General features: G+C 40.7%; 1 pseudogene; it reads left to right on the top strand.

Annotated features, from left to right (window-relative positions):
• Positions 1 to 26930, top strand: part of LOC145418325 (relaxin receptor 2-like) — a 305418-nt pseudogene that overhangs the window by 210562 nt on the left and 67926 nt on the right.

The raw sequence follows: 26930 nt of genomic DNA, 5'->3' as shown, positions 1-26930 counted from the left end.
TCTGCTTGTCGTACCGCTTCCACTCAGGTTTCTGGGTATTTTGCCCCTGGTCCTTCTTCTGCGGTTTGTTTGGACCTTGGCCATTATTCTGAGAACGGCCTTGTTGCTGGGGTTCAGTCTGAGACGGTTTCCCAGATTTGTAGCTTTCCTGTTCATGTTACTTACGAGTTTGATACCCGTATGCACTGAAGAATGCATCAGCCTTCTCCACGATTTGTCTGGCATCCCTTACCTGGCAGATCTTAAGCTGAGCCATAAGCTCAGCAGGCCACGACTTTTCTAGCTGCGTGCTCAGCATAAGGTCAATTATTATCCCCTCATGCGTGGAAGGAGTTTCATCTTTCTCCATCCACTCATCTAAGTAAGCAGTAAGCCGATCAAGGAACTGAACGGCAGTCTCCTTTTCTTGTAAATGCACCCTCATAAACTGACTCTTGGCGTCGTCAACTGTGAGACCGTACGCTTTGACGAGTGCGGCCTTCATCATCTCATACGTGAGATTGTTTCCACGAATTCTGTGGAGAGTATCGAGGGCAGGGCCCTCAAACAGGCTAAGAAACTGGAGCTGCTTAGCTGCCTCATCCAGCTGGTACAACTGAGCCATGTCTTCGAAACGAGCTATGAAGGGCTCGATTCGCTTGTCTTCCTTGTATGGAGGAAGCTTGATGTGTGGGGTCGCCAGAACATGTGCAAGGAGAGTGCTCATGGAGCTTGGGTTAGCTGAACCAGATGTGTCTGAAGCCAAGGAGTCTCGCTTGAGCTTCTGCATCTCAAGTTCATGTTTCTCACTTGCCTCACGCTCGGCAAGTTAGTGTTCTCGTTTTCTCTCGTCGTTCTAGCTCGTATTGATGTTCTCTTTCTCGTTGTTCTCGCTCATATTCGCGTTCTCTCTCTTGTTGTTCTCGCTCGTGTTGACGTTCTCTCTTGCATTCCTTGCTCTGTTCTCGCTCATGTTTGCGTTCTCTTTCACGTTGTTCTATCTCGAGTTCGTGTTGTTTTTGCTCGTATTCTCGTTGTTCTCACTCGTGTTCACGTTGGATTCGACGCTCTTCACGAGGAAAATTTTCAAGTTGCTGCTCGTAACTAAACCGAGAGAGTACATATTCTTTGATTTTTTCGGGGTCGCTAAGCCCCATATCTTTAGTTTCCTGTACATAGACATTAGTAGTCATGATGCTAACTCAGTCTGAGTGAACTAAAGACTAAGTACTGACTGCTATTTTGCAGAGAAATGCCAATAATCAAGAGTAAAGAATATAGGCACAGGTTAGTGGTGACCAGTTTTATCTAGTTAAACTGGTAAAGAATGAAAGTAAAAATAGAACAACTGACTGTGAAAACTATTACGTAAAATTAATAGAAATGAATCAATAATCACCAGTAAGATAGTGCCTATAAACTTAAGAGATAAATACCTAAGTATGAGTGAGTGAGTATTATCACGTTAAGAACTTTAGAGCTAGGAGTTAATATCCTGGAATGAGGTCGCCAGATGTCACGGGGGGATGTGAATTTAGGTATTACATGAATTGCTTAAAAATGGAGACAATGAATTGACTTGTGAAATCAAGCAGTAAGTATTACTTTATGCCGGCTTACTTTGCCGATTCTCTAAGGATGAGAATTTATAAACTTTCTCAACAGTACACAGCAGAGAATAATTACTCACGAGTGCTGTTTGTGGTACTGTTAGCCTCTTGAGAAAGTGACTCCACCCCTGACAATCAATAACTAATGCTAACAGTAATAAACAGGTTCTTGTCAGTGCATTAACTCCGAGCTGGCACAACGGATTTAACTTAATACAAAAGGACTGGCCTAAGTACCAGTTATGCATAATGTAAAGCGTTTGTGCGAACTAGGAGCGGCAACTAAATTAAGCTTAATGCGGAGATATAAAACACGATTTTGATTACATTAAGCTCAAAGAAAAGAACTATAAATTGATTGATTACACTTAATTAATTTTACGTTACATGAGTCTCAAAATAAATTCAAAATAACAAGGAGAATACACTCACTTGCTCATTCAAAAGCTAAACACTTAAACCTAGGAAAACGAAAAGAAGTACTGGTCAGTAGAGGGGGGCAAGCGGAAGGAACTGGGCGCCTGTGTAGAACGGATGCTGCGATACACTAAACTTCTTCGCTGATTCACCATCTAGGTGGAGATTTCAAGAACTCGCTGTACAACGGCGGCGCTGCTCCACGCTGGGCTCAATGAACCTGCTCTCGCGATGATCAAAGCCTGACTAATTTCAAATTATGAAAGAGGGCGAGGGATGGCCGTGTGAACTTCAACGGTCAGCGTAAAGAAAGTGAGCGATATACGCTTACAATAAATCACTCAGTGAAGGCACTAATGTCGTGCATACGAATGATCACTTGTGAAACAGCGAGAAATGTTCTGAAAACCGTCCCAATCGAGTGAATGCGAGGACGGTTGAACTGAGTGATGCGCAGTGGGAATTCCACTAGAATTTGTGGTTTTCCCACTGATGTAAAATGTCACGAATTTACAAATACGCTAGCGCGAATTCGTGACAGTATGTGTGTGTGTGTGTGTGTGTGTGTGTGTGTGTGTGTGTGTGTGTGAGAGAGAGAGAGAGAGAGAGAGAGAAACAGAATTTGAAGGAAGTCAGTGGAAGGAAAAAGGCTACTGAGACAAAAAGCCAATTAATGTTTGTAGTGTGTCCCAGCCACACATATACACACAGGAGAACTGTACTCCACACAGCGGTGAAGAAAGCCTCTGTAAATTCCCCAACTGAGTAGGTGTGAAAAACAAAGACTATATGAGGGGTTACAGGAAGGGGAGTTAAACCACTGAGAAAATCAGAAGATTAGAAACATACCGCGTAAGTTAAATAAATTATTGGTGAGAGTTAAAAAGGTTTGATGAACAGACGATGGAAGGGTAGAAGGAGGAATGCAATAGTGACATTTATGTACAGTAGAATATCGGAAGGCCTGGGAGAAAAACGGAGTGAAATAATGCACTACTTCCTTCCAGTGGCTCAGACGATTACGATTATCTTCAGCCTGTGAGAGAATTTTGCAGCTGGAGAAGCTAGATACAGCCTTCATTAATCGTTTTTCTACGAGAGTTCTCCTCCATGTTAAGTAAAATCCGTCCTGTAGTAGCAAGAATGTAATATTAATTATGTCTTTTTGGCTGAAACGGTTAATGCAACGAAGTAAATCTGGAAGGAGGTTTGGTGATGAAACTGCCGAGGAACAGTGAGAAATGGAGAACTAAAACTGACGAAGAACAGAATGGCAGGTGGAAGAAGTAAAGAACAAATAATTCTGTCTATCTATCTATTGCCAGACGCCATAACCCGTAAAGGGTGGCCATTTGACTTTGAGTTATTTGTTTTACGGGGAGGGGCACTAACCCTCCACCAACCCACTTGTTGACACGTAGGGAGCACGTATGGTTTGGTTATATGGTTACCACCCAGCATTGTAAATGGTTTCTTGGTTTACAGGAAACCATTTGTCTTGTCACTCAATGTAGAGCCACCTGTAAAGGAAAGAAAAGCAATAAGAAGTGAGAGGAAAGATTGGAGAAATAGAAAGAGAGGAGGACAGGCACAGAAAAAGAATGATAAGGGCTAAGGAAGAAGTACGCAGCACTACATCAAGTGAGTGGATGATGGTCGCAACCACAAAGAACAAATTAATGTTAGTAAAGAATATAGGTAGATGCTTAAAGAATGACACACACACACACACACACACACACACACAGATGGACAGAGAGAGGAGGGGGGGGGGTGACAAAAACGAAAACTCACACTAGGGAAGGTCGATGACAACACATTATCAGTGGAGGAACGGAACTGTGATCCGTATGAAGACATAACCTACTGTACTGTAGATCTTTATAATGATGCCAAAGAAGACGTTGAAGACTGATGCCTTATATGTTTAGAATTTCTTGCATCTCTTCCATACCCATTAATTCTGCAGATGACGTGGTAATATTTACATATAGGTTATTTATGCAATACATTTCAACATTGGAAAACCATAAGTAACCAAAAAGAAACACTGAGGTATAATTTGCAGGTCAGGTTGATGAGGACTAGGTGCCAGTAAGCCACCTATATTATTTTGTCCAGAATACGGCCCAAGAAATCAGCCAAGGAATGTGGACAGCCAGATATTAGAGAGACGGAATTAGGATCCCTATGATATTGCGAGAGAGATTCTGAATTAGAGATGCTGCTGATGGGAAGAAGGTAGTGGTTATATGGACGTTAGAGATGACATAAACAGACGGAGATGATGGGGATATATGGATGATGGAGATGATCACCATGATTGGAATGGTGGAGGCTATAGGGATGAGACTATACATGGAAAATATACAGGCAGTGGTGGTAGAAATGATGATGGGCGTGGAATGATGATATATGGATGGTGGTGATAATGACAGAGAAACATTGATGATGACAATGTCAGAACAGTACTTATTATGGTAATTAACCCCTTCAGCAATATAGTTTATGCTTGCGACCGCCAAATAATCCTATTCGTCTCAGAGCTTGGGGAATGTTTGTCATAGTGAAGGGGTTAATGAACACTGCATCTAACCCCGACGGTTGGAAAAAGTCTCCCATGAACAAAAGAAAATCATTCTGGAGGCAGAAGTATTAAAACACATGTTATCATGGGTCTATCGAAATTAATTCCTGCAACAGATGCCACCTCTTTATATCTTGCTGTCCGCAGGCAATTTTATTTCCCTTACGTTACATTTTATAAACTGGAGGGATTACATACAAACTTCATTAATCCTTTTACCACCAGAGCCTCTCCTATGATGACAAGGAACATATGCTCCTTAAAGAACTAGGAGTATGGGTGAAAATCAAAGTATACTTTTCATTTCTATCTCCAGCTTACTGTAGTTATGACGCTCGGGGTATGTCACGGGGTTTTTAAAATATCACGGGGTTTTTAAAAATAAATGCTTAAATATTATTTAATTGATAATAATATTCAATAATATTGAAGAGCAGAGACAATGAACTGTCTTGCTAAATCAAGCAACGATTACTTTACGCTAGCTTGCTTCGCACGATTCTCTAAGAACGAGAATTTATAAACTTTCTCAACGGTACACAACAGAGACTAATTACTCAATTGCTGTTACTGTACTGTTAGCCTCTGGAGAAAGTTACTTCACCCCTGACAATAAATGACTAATACTAACATCAGGTTCTTGCTGATGCTTAACTCCTAGGAGGCACAACGGATTTTAAGTTTCATACACAAGACTGGCCTAAATACCAGTTATGAAAGGCAAACGTTTATGCAAGCTAGGAGCTATAAGAGAAATAAGCTTAACTGCGGAGAAATGAAACAAGAGTTTACATTACATTAAGCTCAAGCAAAAGAACTGTTAAATTTATTGATTACAAAAATAAATTTGACGTTACAATTCAAAATCAAATTAATGAGATCGCACTCACTCACTCACACAAAAGCTAAATACTTACGCCTAGGAAAAAACACCTTAATTAAACTCTTAAACCTAGGAAAATACAAAAAGGAAATACTGGTCGATGAATGCTGTGTATCACCAAGGTGGGAGCACTGGGGATTCCTGTGAAGTGGAGTTTGGGTACTTGCTGACCTCTCACACGCTGGCACAGGACCTCTCTCCGTCACAGCAACAACTGGACTAAGTCGTGGGAAAGAAAAAGGGAGCAGTAGGCCGCATTTTTTAACGGTCGAGTGAGCGAAACGCGCCCAAAACAAATCGCTCAGCGGAAGCGCTAATGTCTCACACAGAGACGATCACGTATGACAATGAAAAATTGATTTGACAAAGCTTCCGTCCGAATGAGCGGTTAACTGAACGATAAACAGTGAGTTTTCCACTAATAGTTCGTGGCTTCTCACAAAAGGGAAATGTCGCGAATTTGATTCGTGACATTACACCCCTACAAAATTAAATTTTTTCCTTATGGGAAAAAATTTGTGGATATATATATATATGTACACATCCTAAGTCATTCACACAAGATTCACACTGTGGTGTGTGTGCTATCCTGTTACAGGAGAAAGTCGCAGTCGCCAGTGAGCGAAAAAACCTCGTATTTACGTTAATAGAAGCAAGCTTGAGGGAAAAACTCCGTGACGACGGTGAAAATCCTGTACTCAGGTCAAACTGAGCGAAAATTTGCTACATTTACACTGACAACTAATTGTTGTGTAGCGTGGTGTATGTAATACACGGTGTAGGTGTGACAGTTGTAGTGTAACTGTACCTACGTGTAAAATGACACAGTAAATAATATGGCGACGACGAAGGCAGAGGAGAAGAGGCGGCAGCGTGCGGCAGACAATCAGCTGGCCCGCACAGTAAAACTGCTACGCCCATTGCTGTACCTGCAAAATCAATTGAGGTGGAGCATCAAAAGTGTCAATGAGACAAAATTTTATTATGTTAAAATTACTCTCTCTGCCTAGCAGTCAGTGCTACAACGTACATTCGAGGTCGCCATTAATTATAGCACACAATTATGGTCGGCAAGTTGAGAATCCTTGTGCAAACTTGGGTCTTCCATAGCCTCGAACTGCACACGGGTCCTCAACCTGTGCCTTAACCTACAGTACTTATATTAATATCGGGAAGCTGAGAATCCTTGTGCAAACTCGGGTCTTCCATAGCCTCAAGTCGCCTCTGCGGAGTTCTCACTTCCCCCTTAACCTACAGTACTTATATTAATATCGGGGAGCTGAGAATCCTTGTGCAAACTCGGGTCTTCCATAGCCTCAAGTCGCCTCTGCGGAATTCTCTCTCGAACTTCCCCCTTAACCTACAGTACTTATATTAGTATCAGGGAGCTGAGAATCCTTGTGCAAAATCGGGTCTTCCATAGCCTCGAGTCGCCTCTGCAGAGTTCTCTCTCGAACTTCCCCCTTAACCTACAGTACTTATATTAGTATCGGGGAGCTGAAAATCCTTGTGCAAACTCGGGTCTTCCATAGCCTCGAGTCGCCTCTGCGGAGTTCTCACTTCTCCCTTAACTTATGGTACATAATATGTATGTACAGGCCCTGGACATGATGTGTCCTGTGGGGCCAATGGGCGAGACGTCAGGTCTGCACCCACTGAACCACTACCCTGTCTCTCAAGTGACCCAGAGATTACAGGTGTGGTTACGAACGGCACAGGAAGGGCATGTCCCTGATTAGTGGTGTTACTTTGACACACACTGCAGGAACGGACAAAACTATCTATGTCTCGTCCCATCCCTGGCCAGAAAAAGTCAGCTCAGATACGGCCCTGGGTCTTCCTTTTGCCCATGTGACCTCCTGAGGCTGAACAATGACCCCATTGTAACACTGCTAGGCGGTACTTGGCGGGAATGACAAACTGCAGTCGAACCTCGCCCTCGGGAGTTCGTGACTCACGGTAGAGCCGTCCTTGTTTGCAAAGGAACTTGGCTCGACCTCCCCGTGAATACTTAATCACTCGACCCTTTTGTTTGTTCCACATGGCAGCAAGTGTCGGGTCAGAATGTTGTTCTTGTACAACAAGTTGACTGCACATCAGATCTTGCGGCGATTCAATGATCACTGGGGTGACACAATCTGGAGCCTCAGCCATGGCTCGTGTTACCACAGCAGCCGAAGTCTGAGTAGCGTCATCATTGGAGCAACTATCCTTGACTCCGTGAATGTTTCCTACTATGAGGTCAAATAAAGGGTCTGGCATGACAACCGCGAGTGTCGTACCAGTATAAAATGGAGATGCCACCTGGATACATGCCTCAGGGAACAATCTCACTGATCCATCAATAAGGTTTGCATGGATCTGTCGACCTGTATACTGCTCAGGCCGAACTAGACTCTGCTTGACAGAGCAACCTGAGGATCCATTATCTCTCAGGACCTTCACAGGAATGTCTCCCACAAACCCTGGCTGAACAAGGAAGGTACTGTCACCTGTGGGAAGGCCTGTGGAGGAAGCAGCTAGCCACTCATGAGGCTGCTGAACTGATGCGGCAAACATTGTGCCTTGTGAATTATATTGGGAAGATGGAACATTGGCCATCTGTGGAGGGGGGTTCACTGTCACTGTGGGACTAGTGAACTGTGGGGGAGTACCCATACTGGTAGGGAAGTGACCACCTTGCTGCTGCTGAGGAATGAAGGCTGCATTCGCTTCCTGCCTCTTTTGAGCTGGTGGTGAAAAAGTTTGTCCTGACGGTCGGTTGTGTGGCTGATACTGCTGCTAGTTAGGGTACTTGTTGTACTGCTTCCAAGCAGGCTGCTGTGTATTTTGCCCCTGGTCCTTCTGCGGTTTGCCTGGACCTTGGCCATTACTCTGAGAACGGCCTTGGTGCTGGGATTCAGTCCGAGACGATTTCCCAGATTTATCAGGTTTTCTGTTCCAGGTGTTTTGCTTACGAGTTTGATACCCATATGCAGTAAAGAATGCATCAGCCTTCTCTGCCATTTGGCTGGCATCTTTCACCTGGCAGATCTTAAGCTGTGCTATGAGCTCAGCAGGCCACGACCTCTCTAGCTGTGTACGCAGCATAAGGTCAATTATCCCCTCATGCGTGGAAGGAGTTTCATCTTTCTCCATCCACTCATTTAAGTAAGCTGTGAGATGATCAAGGAGCTGAACAGCTGTCTCCTTGTCTTGAAGACGAGCTCGCATGAACTGAACTTTGGCGTCGTCTACTGTGAGACCATACGCCTTAATGAGTGCAGCTTTCATCATCTCATATGTGAGATTGTCTCCACGAATTCTGTGGAGAATATCGAGGGCAGGGCCCTCAAATAGGCTAAGAAACTGAAGCCGCTTAGCTGCCTCATCCAGTTGATACATGTCTGCCATGTCCTCCAAACTAGCTATGTACGGCTCGATTCGCTCGCTTTCCTTGTATGAAGGAAGCTTGATGCGTGGGGTCACCAGGACATGTGCAGGGGGAACGCTTGTGGAGCTTGGATCAACTGCACCAGACGTGTCTGAAGCCAAGGAATCTCGCTTGAGCTTCAGCACTTCAAGTTCATGTTTTTCACGCGCTTCTCGCTCGGCACGTTCGTGTTCTCGTTCTCTGTCTCGTTGTTCACGCTCGTATTCGCGCTGTTCTCGCTCTTGTACTAGCTCGTGTTCGCGCTGTTCTCGCTCGTATTCGCGCTGTTCTCGCTCACGTTCATGTTGTTCGCGCCCGTATTCGCGCTGTTCTCGCTCACGTTCATGTTGTTCGCGCTCGTATTCGCGCTCTTTCTCACGCTGCTCCTGATTATGCCGTGAGAGTATATACTCTTTAATTTCGGTTGGGTCCGAAAGACCCATTTCTTTGGCTTCCTGTAAAAATACAGTGGTAGCCATGGCGCTAATTTATTAAGCAAACCGAAACTGCGTACTAACTGCTTAGCGACGAATACTAATAAACACAAGTAAAGAATACAGACACAAGCTAGTGGTGACCAGTCTTATCTAGTTAACTCGAAAAGAATAAAGCAAAAATGCAAATAACTGAGAAGACTCAATAATGAACACAATGGGTACGGCGGCTACCCAGGAGCGAATAAAATCGTCTAGCGTTACCAAAAATAAAGTACTAAATAGAGTTAAGTACTCTGTGAATTAATAAAGCAAAAATTCACTTGCTAAATTAACGGTAAATACCAGTAAACTTGTGCCTATAAACTTTAATGATAAATTCCTAAATACGAGTATGAACGACTGAGTACTATCTCGTGAATAGCTTTAGAGCTAGGAGTTAATATCCTGGAATGAGGTCGCCAATTGTCACGGGGTTTTTTGAATATCACGTTTTTTTTTTTAAAATGCTTCTATATTATTTAATTGACAATAATATTCAATAATATTGAAGAGCAGAGACAATGAACTGTCTTGCTAAATCAATATTATTTAATTGACAATAATATTCAATAATATTGAAGAGCAGAGACAATGAACTGTCTTGCTAAATCAAGCAACGATTACTTTACGCTAGCTTGCTTCGCACGATTCTCTAAGAACGAGAATTTATAAACTTTCTCAACAGTACACAGCAGAGACTAATTACTCAATTGCTGTTACTGTACTGTTAGCCTCTGGAGAAAGTTACTTCACCCCTGACAATAAATAACTAATACTAACATCAGGTTCTTGCTGATGCTTAACTCCTAGGAGGCACAACGGATTTTAAGTTTAATACACAAGACTGGCCTAAGTACCAGTTATGAAAGGCAAACGTTTATGCAAGCTAGGAGCTATAAGAGAAATAAGCTTAACTGCGGAGAATGAAACAAGAGTTTACATTACATTAAGCTCAAGCAAAAGAACTGTTAAATTTATTGATTACAAAAATAAATTTAATGTTACAATTCAAAATCAAATTAATAAGATCGCACTCACTCACTCACACAAAAGCTAAATACTTACGCCTAGGAAAAAAACACCTTAATTAAACTCTTAAACCTAGGAAAATACAAAAAGGAAATACTGGTCGATGAATGCTGTGTATCACCAAGGTGGGAGCACTGGGGATTCCTGTGAAGTGGAGTTTGGGTACTTGCTGACCTCTCACACGCTGGCACAGGACCTCTCTCCGTCACAGCAACAACTGGACTGAGTAAGTCGTGGGAAAGAAAAAGGGAGCAGTAGGCCGCATTTTTTAACGGTCGAGTGAGCGAAAAGCGCCCAAAACAAATCGCTCAGCGGAAGCGCTAATGTCTCACACAGAGACGATCACGTATGACAATGAAAAATTGATTTGACAAAGCTTCTGTCCGAATGAGCGGTTAACTGAACGATAAACAGTGAGTTTTCCACTAATAGTTCGTGGCTTCTCACAAAAGGGAAATGTCGCGAATTTGATTCGTGACAGGGTAAGATGTCCTTTTTTTCTCAAAACTGGTTGTTGTGCCACGTTTGGGTGTCCATACACGCAGACTTGCCCTCCAGATGCCCACCACTGCCGGACGTCATAACTAAGATGACGAATGAGGAAAACAATTACTTAATTACTTAAAAGTAGAAGGTTTTCAACTATAGAATTTCAATAAAGACCTTATATATACACCACACGGCAGAAAAAAAAAAAAAAAAAAAAACGCTATCCACCAACAGCACGTACTAGTCTAGCGTGGGAGTCGCGCTGCCCTTCATATCATCTGGAAATAGTAGGAACTGAGTGTAAAAGGCATCCTTTCATTGAAGATATTAAGAAATCACCTCCGACGTTTGTGATAAGGAAGAGAGAACTAGAAGGTTCAGGTCTGCATTACCTAGTCAGCAATACACACTGGATGTGCGCGTATGTATGGGGAGGAAGAGGATTTCATTTTATACTACAGTATTTTAACTTTTTCCTTATGATTAACGAACTTTTTCTTTTCTTTTACTCTTTCTGAGGTCAAACGATCAGATGAAACTCAAAGAAACCCACCACGGCAAAGAAATTTTAACTTTATACCGCGATTTACGTTTTGGCCAAAAACTCAGAACTTGGCAGTTATTTCCAGAGAACTTCAGACGATATTATTTAGAGTCAGAGAAACTCACCGAAGCTGAAGGGTTAATGTTCCTTTGAAAAGTCCTTAGTCGACGATAGACCACTATTTTGCTGAAAAAGATCGTCTGGTGGTGACAAGAACCTATGTGAAAATTTTTCGCATCCTGGAAGGATTAGTTGCAATTACTTTTAACGTAAACACGACAAGAGGCCAACTATAAACTGACTGTAAGTTTGTGATAGTTTGGAGAATAAAAATGTAATTCCTTCACTTACTGAAAAGGTTAGCTGTCAGGTACAATCCATGTGATTCTCAACTTTCTTACGATGTTTTATCTGTGTGTGTGTGTGTGTGTGTGTGTGTGTGTGTGTGTGTGTGTGTGTGTGTGTTATGCTTCTGGTTTTATATGCATTCACTGTGTTACAACGACGAAGAGTCCCATAAATTTTCTTACCTTGAGCTCATTTTATTAAAGGTTTTCCTGATTTTTCAAGAGGCAGTGGCCGATTCGGTACAGAGGTGGACTACAGTCCTAAGGGACCAAGCTTATAATTCTGGCTGGGACAGGGAGCAGTTTAAGGTTTTGAGTTAAATAAAACAGACTTTACTGATCTTCCATTAGACTTATCGACATGTAAAAATTCACCCTCTAATATAAGTACACTAGTCTTGTATGAGACAGCCCTATAATCAATATGGACGGATGATGTCAACGCCGAAATGGTGGCGTTTTGAGCCTCAGGGAACGGGCTGTAAAGCCGGTGCCCATAGTTGGACACACTGAATAAAATCCTCCTTAGCTTTCCATTATTTGGTGATTCATACAATAGCAGGGTGCGCCACTTGATTTTTTTTTTTTTTTTTTTTTTTTTTTTCAGGATTGAATGTATTAAGGTTTTATAAAATTACATGAGGCTTCATATCGGCGATTCTCAACTTTGGTCATACCTATTCTGTCCTCGTGCCTTCCACAGGTTCCTGGAGCACAACCTGGTGGAGGAACTGACGCCAGAGTCCCTGAAGGGCTTCATGGGGCTCGAGTCACTGTGAGTAAGCCACACTCACCATAAAACCTGCTCCTTCTTTCACTCACACCTGAAAAATACTATATTTACATTGTCAGTACTTGTAATGATAAGGGAATCTTGAAAACAAACACGAAATCATCTAAAAAATGGTCAGAATCACAAGTCAGTGATAATAATTGCATGATAATAATTACCGTTATTAACTCGTTAGGGTCCATTGGCCTCAGTAAAAGACGATGAACTATGACGGATATTTAACTTTCCTTTCCATAATCATTTTAATTTATAAGAATCAGCCATGTGTCCGACCAGCCATACAGTCTAAACATTGACGGATCCGGATCAAACATTTGTCAAAAGGGGAGGATCCAGAACTTTTTCTTATGTTTTACCCTCTGACGATGATCATAATATATATAGAATATACGGTATGGTACTAACAAAGAAAATATATATTCCTCATTCAAGTATGCAGTACATCAGTCACAGGCTTCAGTCCTCTTTCTGTACAATCGTTTGCAAGCAGCAAAGAATATATATATATACACAATGCCGTTTGGATTTCAGTAGTGCGGTACCCTTACTGAAGGAGTAAAATGTTAAGCATAAAAAAAAAAAAAAGTTTAGGCCAGACTGCCTTCACTTCCCCCCTCTAGATCAGCCATTGCTAGACCAGTAACAATGTAACTATGGCATGTAACCTTTTAATAAATTTTTGGGTACGAAGTCGTGAGCAAGCTCCCTAATTTTGATGGTAATTTCTAAAGCGTGTGATGTAGATAGAGCAAGTCTGATGTTTCTGTGTTGTTGCTTAATAAACTTTATAATGTGGTGGGAAGTCTGATCACATCTAAAAATTACGGGTGTTCTAAAAATGAGTCAAACTGCTTACACCTTCGCTCCCTTACTTTAATAATATACCATTTGTCTGGCTTCCAGTAACTTCCTACATGTATTTCCTGTACTATCCCACTTATATCTGCATATTTTAAATGTTACTGTATTAACACCAACTGCTGCCACCAACATTTTCATCGGCTACGAGTAAAAACTATTAGCACTAATACTAGAGCAATTTCCAGTAATGTAGTAATCATCAGTTCTTCCATTATTATCAGTATAACTATGATTTCCATTACTATCCTCACTACTACAACAACCACCACCACTATAACTATCAGCGTTACTGCAATTACCATCACTTCTACAACTATTATCATCACTACAATTATCAATACTACGACATCTGTTACCACTACTAAAACTATTTCCACCACTAAAGCCATCACAACTACAGGTATCACCACTACATCGATCACCAATAACAATGGACTCCACAGCAACTGTTACCGCTGCTATAACTATCACACCACAACAATCAGCATAACTAAACCTGTCACTATTGCTACAGGTGTCACCTGTATTACCATTAACCCTGCTTCCCGTACAGGTACCTACGTCACAACCGCATTAGAGTGATCGAGGCTGGAGCCTTCAACGAGATGAGCGAGCTGATTGACCTGTAAGTATTAGTTAAGTACACCTTGAGATGATTACACTAAAAGGCCAAACAGTTTCTTGTCATCCAGGAACACATATGTTACATAGGGTGGTGACCATATAAAGAAATGACGCCTGATGATAGCGCTCCATCAGGATGGAGCCATCCAAGGGATGGTTGGGGCTTATTGCTCATATAATGCCACTAAGGGGTGAGAATGGCTGGTCACCTGCGCCTTAAATGTCAGGAGTGAGGAGCCCAATCCCGTACCGCTACGCTACGGGTGGGGAAAAAAATGATTGGATGAAGAATGGATAGATTACCTTTGTACAAAAACACCAAGTGTGGAGAAAGGACTCTTTTTATTCAACGTTTTGCCAAGCAGGCTTCTTCAGGTCATTCCTGAGGAAGCCTGCTTATCGAAACGTTCAGTGAAATGGGTCCCCTCTCTGGACCTGGTGTTTTTGTACAGTACATATTGGCACACCCAATGAGGAGTATAGATTATTATTATTATTATTATTATTATTATTATTATTATTATTAATATACTTAGTATAATTATTACTGCTACTCTTAAAACTCGTGTAGAGGTCTTTTTCCCTTTCTTCTGAACGATGTTATGTTTGTTTTTATAATTGCAAATACCATTCATTTTATAAGAACGCGCTATGTAGGCTAATCGTGTGAGGATTATTGAGGCCTATAATTTAACCCGTCCAGTTCGAGAAGCCTCTCCTGAGCTGAATAAATCATCTGGTGGTACAAGATTAAAGTAGATAAGACGTCCAGTAATGAAAGACTTAAGTGATACCATTACGGCTACAGTTGACAGCACCTCTAACAAGCGTACGACTCATACTTTTGCCAGTACGATGATGTCTTACTTTAGTAATTTCTTGATACCCTAAGTCGACTCCATTCCGTATTGGAAATACTCTCAGAGCTTAAAGTGTTAACATGTTCGGTCTGCTGACATATTTTGTATTTCAGTCTTGCTACTTCCAGACGGTTTTGTTAACCTTTGCAGTGACTTGGTAGTGACGGGGATAGAAAGTATCGCCACTAATCCCTTTATTGCCCGTTACCTCTCGCTGAACTATGTAAAATCGTTTGTAAGTTGTATTAACAAAATAAAAGAATATGCCGATAAATAATCCCCCATGAAACAGCAGACAAAATTTATATAAATAACAGTCCTGCTAAAAATGTGACCGTCGGCAGCAAAGACAAGGCAGAAAGAGCGACATGGATTTCAAGTGTTTCATTTATAATATAGGAAGCCCTACAAAATAAATACATATTGTAAACATCGGTTTTTGTTTAAAATATCGGGCATTTCGCCCTTACCTCTGTTTCAGTGACATGATCATCATCATCATCATCCTCCTCTCACCCCTTTCTCCATCATAGAGACAAGATCATGGAAAGAAAATTTGTTCGTGGACCGCTTGACCTGCGTCGTGACATGAAACTGTCAGAGGCGGGGAGGTAAATAAATGCACGTGGTAAACAAAAGAATGGGCAGAATGGACTGCAGTACTGGTTAGAGGTGGGGATGGGGATTAAAATTCAATGCTGATTGTCTCTCCACAATGAATAGAATTTCATCGTGATTCCTCACCAGCAAAATGTCCTTTTACGCTCGCCTTCCTGCCTCCAGACGACTATCAGTAAGCTCAGGAGAGAGTTTACCAACTAGAGAGGCTCATACAACCCTCATTAACCTTCTCTCCGTTAGGATGCTCTACTAGGATGAAGAAAATTATCTGGTAATATTGATAATAAAATAGAAAAACGTGTCACCGGATACAGGATATTAATAGGCATAATCGCCGTTCTCTCCACAGTGAACTGAACTTCAACTGGATCCAACACCTCTTCTCCGCCTCATTTGTGGGACTGGTTTCTCTGAGAAAACTGTAAGTATGATATATACGTGCAAATTGAAAATGCAATGTATTAAGTGTAGATTCAAGATGCTAGTTTCTTAATTTAATGTTGCTAGAACCAGACGATTTTATTCTGCTTGGGTGAGCTCCCTCGTAGCGAAGGGTCTAACGAAGGTTAAGTCTCGTAAGAAAAGTCTCCGTTAAGCTGAAAAAGTCAACTTTATATAACAACAATGACATGAAAACAAGCTTCGTTAATACCACATAATACATACTTCATCCTGTTCAGCCACAGACGGTTTTCTTATTTGAATCTTACCAAGGATAAAATCCTTTTTTTCTCTTCAAGATAGACTTCATGAACTGGCTGTGTTAGACATATCCTTCACTATCCCGTTCCAAACTCGAGGGCTGTCCTAGCCTGAATGAATTTATCTACAAAACGACGTCATCGTCTTTAAGGAGTTAAAAAGTTCAGTTTATGCCAATCAAAAATAAGAACATTTGGATTCCTATGTTAACACCTTCAGTATGATAATTATCTTTTTCTCAGAGTACGACCAAACAATTATTTAAAACTAATTCACCTAATGTATGGAAGAAGTTAATGTTTCATTTCACCTAATGTATGGCAGAAGTTAATTAGTGTTACATCTAATCCCTCCATGTCACTATGTCACTGAAAAACATCATCAGGAGGTAGCAAGAGTAAAATGTACCAGAGAGGCAGCATCTGAATGCAACATTTCTAAGCAAATGCTGACATTTCCCAAAATTTGCTTTTTAATATAAACACCCTAATATTTAATTTCATTTGTACTTCACTCCAAACAATCGAGTCTCCGAGAAAAAAAAAAAAAAAAAAAAAAAAAAAAAAAGCTGGACGGCTCTTTCAGATCAAGTCGCTTCATACTTCGAACTACGTTAGGCACCGAAATTTCACGTGCCTGTACAGGGATGGTTGAATTTGTCTCTGTTTGTGTTGCGCCTGTGACCTGGTGGTTACACCGCCGTATCTTCACAGTAATATCTATTTTTAAGGCCTTTACAAAAAAGCTGAGAAAGGCCTATCAAGATATCAGGCTCAGATACATGCATAGTAATTTGCAGACCAATCGACCCACAATTAGTAGTGCAAGGCTGTGGCAACGAGTGTTGGTGAGGAAGAGAACAACGCACACAAAAAATAGGAAAGTAATTGCTCTTCGGGAAAGGTAAAAACGCGTCATGTGACTGTAGAGGCTAAGTAGAACATGAATAATACTTTCAGTCACAGGGGCATCACTAACAGCGGACCTTTCTGCCTGTCGTTCATTAACATTTTTCAGAAAGGCGATGTTTCACACTGGTAGACTTGCTGACTTTAGCTGAGCCCCATATTAGTGTCCTGATTTGTCCTCTTAACTTCTGTAGACTTTAGCAACTTTGCCAAACCCCATATGAATGTCCTGAAACTTCCCCTTAAACCCTGTGGACTGTGGCAACTTTTGCAAAGCCCCGCATCTGAGTCGTGAAGCTCACGCATCTAATCGTACTTAAGTTGGCTACTTGTTCAATATTGTATGGTAATTCTTGAGTTCCTGAGTAGCCATAATTTCATGTTCTTGTCGAGTTACGTTGCTTAAACCACTTCTATCCGACGATTTTTAAAAAACTGTTCAAGGGACTTAATTAAGCAAGATCACAATCAAAAACATAGACGTAGGATGGTAGGGCACAGACAAAACTGTTATATCTGACACTATTAAAGCAAGTATGGATCTATGCACACTGATGTAAATATTAATGAAAAGGAATAGGTGATACACCAGTGATTTTTCTCAAAAGTTGGTAGCATGTAGCTTTTACCAAATGAGCACCAAAACTGTGTTATTTAAAAAACTGTTGAAGCTTCAGCAGATCTACATACAATATTGGAAACCTTATGAAAAAGTAATAGGTGTTACTTGAGTGGTTGTTCCCAAAGTTTGCAAGTATATTCCTGGATAATGCCTGAAAAGGCCTAACTGGGCGTGTAGCCTGAATGATCTCGGAAAGATTAATGAGCCCCTCCAGCATGTTGAGGTACTTTTTAGTTTATTTTTGTTACCATCAGATGCCTTTTACTCAACTTAGGAAGGATCTCTATTTACTAAGGGTTAAACAAAGGCTATATCTATAACCTCTCTCCTTAACTGAATAAAGCCGTACGGAAGTAGTAGGAATAAACTAAGATGTACGTCATTGTAGGGAAGAGGACCAACCTACGCACATCACTGGAAAGCTAAAATAAACTTAACAAGCGTGCTCACTCGAACGTGTTCCATACTTTTATGTATTGACTTCTATAACTTCATCATATTCTTGTTGCCATTAGCCAGTTGTATTCAACCCAAGCAGGAGAAATCAGGATATGAAGGGTTTATTTGAGACTCTTCCTAATTCAGTAATACAAACGTTCTCAAGAATTAGCAACATCATTTGTAGGCACGAAGAACATCCTAAAATAATATAGTGTCGGATTCAAAGGGTTAATAAGTGACAAAACAGAATAGACCAACTGGAATTATAACTGTAAGAGTCTTTATGATACCCAATACAGATTCCAATCATGGCGACGAAGGGAGAGTGACAGACAGAATTTACCCTTGACCATGATGGCGAAGTTAAGATTGGGGAAGATGTGTCTGTAGTATGAGTGATGAAGGTGAAAATTGTTTATGATACTTTAATGGGCAGCATAATTCATCATACTGTATGATTATTGAAACAAAAGATATAGTCCAATGGTCCATAACTCTTCGTTTTCATTTGTAAAAGATAAAGAACACCTGGAATCATAGTATTTTTGTATATGGTGATGGTTTCGATTTTTTTAAACTCTATACATCACTTCCCAGCTTCCTTACTGTGCCAGACTATCATGTTTTTCATATTAGAAAGAAGTATTCTAATTTTCCAATATTCTCTCTCTCTCTCTCTCTCTCTCTCTCTCTCTCTCTGTCTCTCTCTCTCTCTCTCTCTCTCTCTCTCTCTCTCTCTCTCTCTCTCTCTCTCTCTCTCTCTCTCTCTCTCTCTCTCTCTCTCTCTCTCTCTCTCTCTCTCCCCTACAGGAACCTCGAGGGCAATCCACTGTTAACATCTCCAGTCACCACATTCAGTCAACTTCCAAGCCTCAAATCACTGTAAGTATTGTCAGCTTGATTTATAGATTTAATTGAAATCTTTCGGTCGTATACTTAACACTCTGAATCTGGTGGTGTGTTGAACTGGCTTCTTCTTGCTGATTCCAGACGATTGTAGTCAGTATAAGAAAGTGGTCCTCAACCTTTTTAGGGTTACTCCCCCTTTGGTGGCTGGGGCATATCTCCCCGCCCTGCCCCCTAGTTACGTCATAAAATTACAGGTTTCCCCTGAATTAAGTAAGACAGCTACAAATAATTCTGTTCTATTATTAATTTCATATACCGTATAAACAAGATGTATAAGCAACAGGCCAGTCCACGGCACATTTAGTGATATTCTTTACACTGGTTCTTGGCTGTTAATCTTGACTGCAACGCTGCATGTCTGATAGGACGCTGTGCGGAACTCCTCAGCATTCAAGCTTGTCGCTGTATTTGGTTCTGGCGTCAACCAGTGCAGACAGATACCCATTACATCCCAACATTGTCAGATAATTAAACAATTAAATGATCATAAACACCACCACATGAGGGATCATAAACTCAGCCACATGGTCATGAACACCATCACATGATAATGGCCACATCCAACATTACATGGTCATACAGAGCATTACATGGCCATGAGCATGAAAACAACTATTTTCTTTTTTATGTGTCTGACTCTGGGCAAAGACTTCAGAGACCTGTCTCATGGCCCAGTAGTCCTCCTACACACCTCTACATGTCACCACTTCGTCGCTAACAACCACCGTCCATATTGAATACATACTAGGGCTGTCTCATACTCGATTGGTGTACTGGTAGTAGTGGGGGCATTTTTACGACACGTTGGCGGGTCTTGTGGTAGATCAGTAAAGTCTGCTTTTTTATGAAATACAAATCTTTAAAGTGTTCCCTGCCCCAGCCAGGATTCCACTGTGGGTCCATTAGGACTGCAGGCCGCCTGTCTACCGATTCAGCCACCGCCTCCCCAAACATAAACACCACAACTTTTGTTCTTAAAACTCACCACATGGCCAGAGACACCACCACATGGTATAAACACCACCACATGGTATAAACACCACCACATGGTATAAACATCACCACATGGTATAAACACCACCACATGGTATAAACACCACCACATGGTATAAACACCATCACATGGTATAAACACCTGCACATGCTATAAACACCACCACATGACCATAAATGCAACCGCATGGTATAAACACCACCACATGGTCATAAACACCTACACATGGTATAAACACCACCACATGACCATAAACACCACCACATGACCATAAACACCACCACATGGTATAAACACCACCACATGGTATAAACACCACCACATGGTACAAACACCACCACATGATATAAACACCTGCACATGATCGGGGTCATAAACATCATCACATGGCAGTAAACACCATTACATGGTCATAACCACAACCACATGGTCACAAACTCCACCCCATGGTTACAACTCCTCCATATAGCCATAAACACAATTACGTGATTATAAACACCATAGAATAGTTGTTAACTCCACCACATGGTTATACACACCTCCACATGGTTATACACACCTCCACATGGTTATACACACCTCCACATGGTCATGGCCTTAAACACCATCAAGTACTGGGCCATACACACCACCATATGGCCATAAACACCACCGTATGGCCATAAACACCACCATATGGCCATACACACCACCATATGGCCATAAACACCACCATATGGCCATACACACCACCATATGGCCATAAACACCACCATATGGTCATAATCACCGCCATATGGCCATAAACACCACCATTATGAGACATTGAGCCATAATCACCGCCTTATGGCCATAAACACCACCGTAAGGCCATAAACTCCATCACTGGGCCATAAACACCACTGTATGGCCATAAATTCCATCACTGGGCCATAAACACCACTGTATGGCCATAAACTCCATCCCTGGGCCATAAACACCACTGTATGGCCATAAACTCCATCACTGGGCCATAAACACCACTGTATGGCCATACACTCCATCACTGGGCCATAAACACCACCGTAAGGCCATAAACTCCATCACTGGGCCATAAACACTGTCGTATGGCCATAAACACCACCGTATGGCCATAAACACCATCACTGGGCCATAAACACTGCCGTATGGCCATAAACACCATCACTGGGCCATAAACACTGCCGTATGGCCATAAAGGGAAATTGAAAGCTGTATCTAACCGTTGCAGTTCCAACAGTCTTTTCTGAGCTCAATATAGTCGTCTGTAAGCAGCAAAATATAAACTTTATAAGTACACCACGGGCAGTAACATAAACCCACAGAATCGGGTGAGTCAGGTCCTTTAACGATTTTTTCTTTCTACCTTCAGACCTTTTTCAGCTTAGGAAGGATCTCTCGTAATGAACGGATTAACGAAGGCTGCATGCAACCCCTCCAGTTCAAAATGCCACTCCTAAGCTGAATAGATCGTCTGATGGCAGCAGGAATAACCTTAAAAAAAAAAAATGTAACTGGGCTGATGTTAACCTTCTCATGACCAAGACAACACTTTTTTTATATTCCAGGTAACACAACATGATTTTATTGATCTGAGAGTGAATTTTAAAATCCAAAAATAGTTACCCTTGTCAATATTAACGTATTCACTTCGATGTGGTAGAAATCATTTTTATTTTTGTTACCTCTACACAATTACATTCAGCAAAGAAAGGAAATCTAGTATGGAATGGGATAATGTGGGCTGGATCTAGTACCTCCTGCTGGAAAACTCTACATCAAGTCCTACAAAGTCGTCCGTAGATTACAGCAATGAACTGAAAAATACATCATATTTAAAAAGTTGTGTGTTTTATTAGCTAGAATTTATATGAAATGAAAGAAATGGTCTTATATTAGCCTAAATAAAGTTAACAAATGAACTAATCGCAAAGAAATACTTACTCGAGATATGCTTTATTACCCTCTCGTGGTCGGGGTAACTCTTTGATTCTATTCCAGGTAACTCAGACGATTTTACTCAACAAATAGTGAGCTACAAAAGCCTAAGAATGCTAAGGGAAGGGATTGAACGCTGGCTGCTGATATTTTTCCCGACTGTACAATAATGTCCTGCGTTATCTTACCTGTATTTTGATGGTTGTATTAGGGTGAGGTGGTTAGGAAAGGGAAAGGGAGACGTAGAACAAGATCGAGAGGTAAAGTGCGAGAGTAGGGAAGGGAGGGTGGTATACCGCGGGGAAAAAAAATAATTTCTGAGTTCTGACAAAAACTCCTGGACATTATTTTTTCGAGACCACCCCTCATTGGACGCAGAGCCAGTCAACAGATAGATAGATAGATAGATAGGCAGATAGATACATGCCTATTGATAGACAGTGACAGGCAGAATAAGCGAATCAGTGCCCAGAATCGCACACACACATGAAGTAGTTATTATAAAGCAATATAATCTCCCAGAATAGTCTACCATCCACAGTAGTTGGCTTTACACTCAGATACCGGTTCACCGACACAGTAATGAAAAACAAAGTGAAAAGAGATACGTTTATGCATATCGACTGCACGAGGGAAAATGTGACGAAGTAAAATGGTAGAGGCATAGCGCTGTAGTATTATCAACCACTCCGGTGCAAGACGGGTGTGACAACTTCATCAGGAAACTTACTACTGCCATGGCCAGGACAACTATAATACTCTATTTCAACTAACGGCAAAAGGTTTTATTCAGATGACACTCAGCCATGGCGGCGTGAGAGTGAAAACTTTGATCATAAACTCTCTCGCTGACGGGAAAACCAAGCATTCTGTTCGACTTTACCAAAGGATTTTATTCAGCTAATAGTGAGTTATACGAGCATGACAACCTTAAAACGGACTACAGGAGACAGCATCCTTTCCCCGGGATTGTTATTTTTACTGTAGATACTTGCCTTTTCTTATACTGATTCTGCAGTACAAGCATGGTACCTATTTCACACACACACACACACACACACACACACACACACACACACACACACACACACACACACAAGAAAGGAAAGAAAATGAGATTGGCGGTAAAATGTATCACCCTCCATTCGGCAAAAGCAACCATGAGGTATTAAAATGCCATTTCGGTATTGCATATGACAGTTACCAGTAATGAGAGTTACAAAAAGAATCTAAACTACAAAAAGAGCAAAAACAATGGCCAAAAGAAGTACATCTTGGATATAGATTGGGAAAAGGAGCTTAGAGGACAAGATTTAAATGTTATATCTAGAAAATTGTTATTTTTATGAAATAGGAGTCCAAAATTAAAAATATAGAAATGGTTTAATACTGAATGTAAAAAATCAGAAGAAAAAAGAGATTTGCTGCGAAATAGATACAGAAAACACAATAGGTGAAAGGGCATATAACAACTATAAACAGGCAAGAAAATATTATACAAAGATACGGAGAGAAGCTCAAAGACAGTTTGAGGAAGACATTATAAATAAAAGTTGTGATCAACCTAAGCTATTTTACAGCTACATCCGAAGCAGAACCAAAGTTAAACATAAAATACAGTCCATTACGGACGAGGGAATCATCTAAACACAAGAGGAAGATATTTGTGAAGCACTAAATAATAATTTCCAATCAATTTTTACAGAAGAAAATAATTTTGAAAGAGATGATATGGAACATGCATGCCCACACATATTACCAGATATACAAATATCAGAAAAAGAAATACAGGAAGAGTTACGTAAATTAGACAAAGGAAAAGCTTATGGCCCTGACGAAATTTCAGGTTAGGTGCTACATGAATGTGCAAAAGAGTTAAGCAGACCATTATATTTAATATTCAAGGAATCCTTAGATCAAGGTAACTTACCTGATATTTGGAAGAAATCAAACAATGTTCCCCTGTTCAAGAAAGGGAATAGACAGGATCCACTCAACTACTGACTAGTGTTGTAAGATACTGGAAAAGCTCATAAGAAAGGTTTGGGTAAACCATTTAAAAGAACACAGTGTGATAACAGAAAGGAGGTTCGGTTTTAGACAGAGAAAATCATGTGTTACTAATCTATTCAGCTACTATTAATAGAGTTACAGAAACATTACAGAAAAGAGAAGGATGGGTGGACAGTATCTACAGTATTTAGATTTCAAGAAAGCATTTGACAGAGTACCTCACCTAAGACTTTTATAGAAACTGTACCATCAAGGAGGAATCCAAGGCAACCTGTGCTGTTGGATGCAGGACTTTCTCAGAAAAAGGGAAATGAGAACAGTACTAAGGGGAAATTACTCATCATTGCGGAAAGTGACTAGTGGAATTCAACAGTGCTCAGTGCTGGCACCAGTTATGTTTTTAGTATATTTAAATGACATAGGCAGTAATACTGGAAACGGAAACTATCTAAATATCTTTCCTGATGATGCACAAGTACAAAGGAGAACTACAAACACAGAGTCTTGCGGAGAGCTACAAGAAGAATTCAATAAACTTCATGAATGGAGCAATAAATGGCAAATGGAATTTAATGTGGACAAGTGTCATGTAATTAAGTTTGGTAAAAGTGAAAAAATATCAGACTGGGCATATAAGTTACGACGTTCAACCCTACACATATCAGAAAGGGAGACAGGCCTAGGAGTGAATATCAATAACAGACTGTCTCCGGCTGACCACATCAGTGAGAATGTACATAACATGTATACACTGCTTGCTAACATGAGAATAGCATTCACAAATATAAATGAAGACATGCTGAGAAGATAATAACATCATTCATCAGACCAACCCTGGAGTATGCATCAGTACTCTGGAATCCTCATCTCAAAAAACACTTAGATAAGATTGAAAAAGTACAAAGGGCAGCTACAAGATGGGTACCAAGCTTAAGGGATCTGAGCTACAAGGAAAGACTAAAAAAACTGAATTCATCAACACTGCAGGAGAGAAGGAAAAGAGGAGACGGGATTATGTTATATAAATGCATATCAGAAAAAGAGAAAATAGACATAAATGATTATATAACCTATGGGCAACCAGCAGCAAGAGGACACTGCAAAAAATTACATAAAAAGGGAGGCGATAAAGACTTAGGGAAATTCAGTTTCCCAAATAGGGCAATTGATCAGAGGAATGCACTACCTGAATGAAACAGTGTGTGCCAAAACTATTCATAAACTTAAAGATAAGTATGATAAAAATGGTTTAATACACGGGACAGAACGAGCTTGACTCATTCCTGTGAAGATACAATTAGGAAAGAACAATTAGGTAAGAACACACACACACACACACACACACACACACTCGTACCCTGTCATAACCGATTATCTCTGTTATTCTAGCTTTCTTTTTCCCTCAGTGTGCCACACACAAACCTGGTCAGATATTTATATTCTGTGTGTGTGTGTGTGTGTGTGTGTGTGTGTGTGTGTGTGTGTGTGTGCACGTCAATATTTTGTTGTATTCTCTTAATGCATATCATCTCATTGTTTCAAAAATATGAAAAGAAAAAGTGCATGTGTCGATCTCACAGTCTTCTGAATTACTTAAAAGACTGATAACCAGGCACTAAGGCCGTGTCTCTTTTGAGGATATATGAGTTTAGGCAGACATGAGCCCTCTTCAGGTTTGAAAAAGACCGAGGACGCACGTTTATATAGCCTGTTGAGGGGGAGGGAAGGAGGGAAGCAGTATGTGCGCATAATTCTTTCACAGGGGGAATATCAAGGTGTAATATGCCAAGAAGGTCTTTAATGGAGAGGTGCCAGAAAACCTCGTAAGCCCAAGAGAACACAGCCTTTATTACTATACCCTTTTACTCCAGCATTGAATAAAATTGCCATCCCTCAATGTCGACTGCCAACTTGTAACAAAATATTAGCAGAAGAATACGATGATGGCAACAAAGTAGTGCCGTGGAAAGTATGTAGAGTTTTAGCATTATCCTTTTCCTCCACTCTGATATATGAAATAAGCTGCAGAAAGACAAAAATCTGGGCCAGTTTAAGGTAAAAAGGGTATAGTAGAGACTGCCACATGAGGAACGTTCTTAATTAAGGTGACCAGATTTATTGGAGGTAAAACCGAGATATTGTCACGTGTATATATATATATTGTTACGGAACAGAGAGAGATAATGAACACTTCAAGTGAGAATACTAAAATCACTACTGTCCAGCAAAGTTCCAGGTTCAAAACAAGAGAGTTAGGTAAAATTACAAGTTAAAGTTTAATGCTCAAACTAACAACTAAACATTCAGGACTCATAAGGATAATGTAATGGCAAAACAGGTTACATATATGGTTAACTGCAATAGCCTCTATTAACATGAATTTAGCAAGAGCAAATTTATCTAAGTCAGCCCTGATAAATGAGAAAACCGGATAATGCTCAGTTAAAGCAAGATATAGTATTACAGATGCAAACTATTATTAATAATGGCTGACATTAAAAACTCTACATGAATCACAAAAAACCTTACCAGGCCTACGAATTAACGCCTTAGGCCATACAGTACAAGAAAAATGGTAACAACACTTATACTCAAATTATACAGCAGCTAGATGGCTGGAGACTTCCTGAGCACTCACAAAAATAATAATACACTATACAGGGGAGGACAGAGATGTGAACAAAATGAGGAGTAGATCTAAGTGGCAATAATGCAGAGACTGAGCTCATTATATAGGGGCCGGCAGAGCTTGATTCAACTTGCAAGAAGGACGCGGAAATGAAGGCACAGGGGAGGAAGAGTTGACACTCCTGCTCTGAACAACAGAAAGAACGACTTACTCTACTATAAGGGGAGAAGGGGGGAGTGAGGTAG

The sequence above is a fragment of the Coenobita brevimanus genome, chromosome 113, assembly GCF_032717465.1.
Source record: "Coenobita brevimanus isolate Jiangsu-jjx chromosome 113, ASM3271746v2, whole genome shotgun sequence".
Classification (NCBI taxonomy): domain Eukaryota; kingdom Metazoa; phylum Arthropoda; class Malacostraca; order Decapoda; family Coenobitidae; genus Coenobita; species Coenobita brevimanus.
Note: the sequence above shows the minus strand (reverse complement) of the source record. Positions and strands in the feature narration are given on the sequence as shown.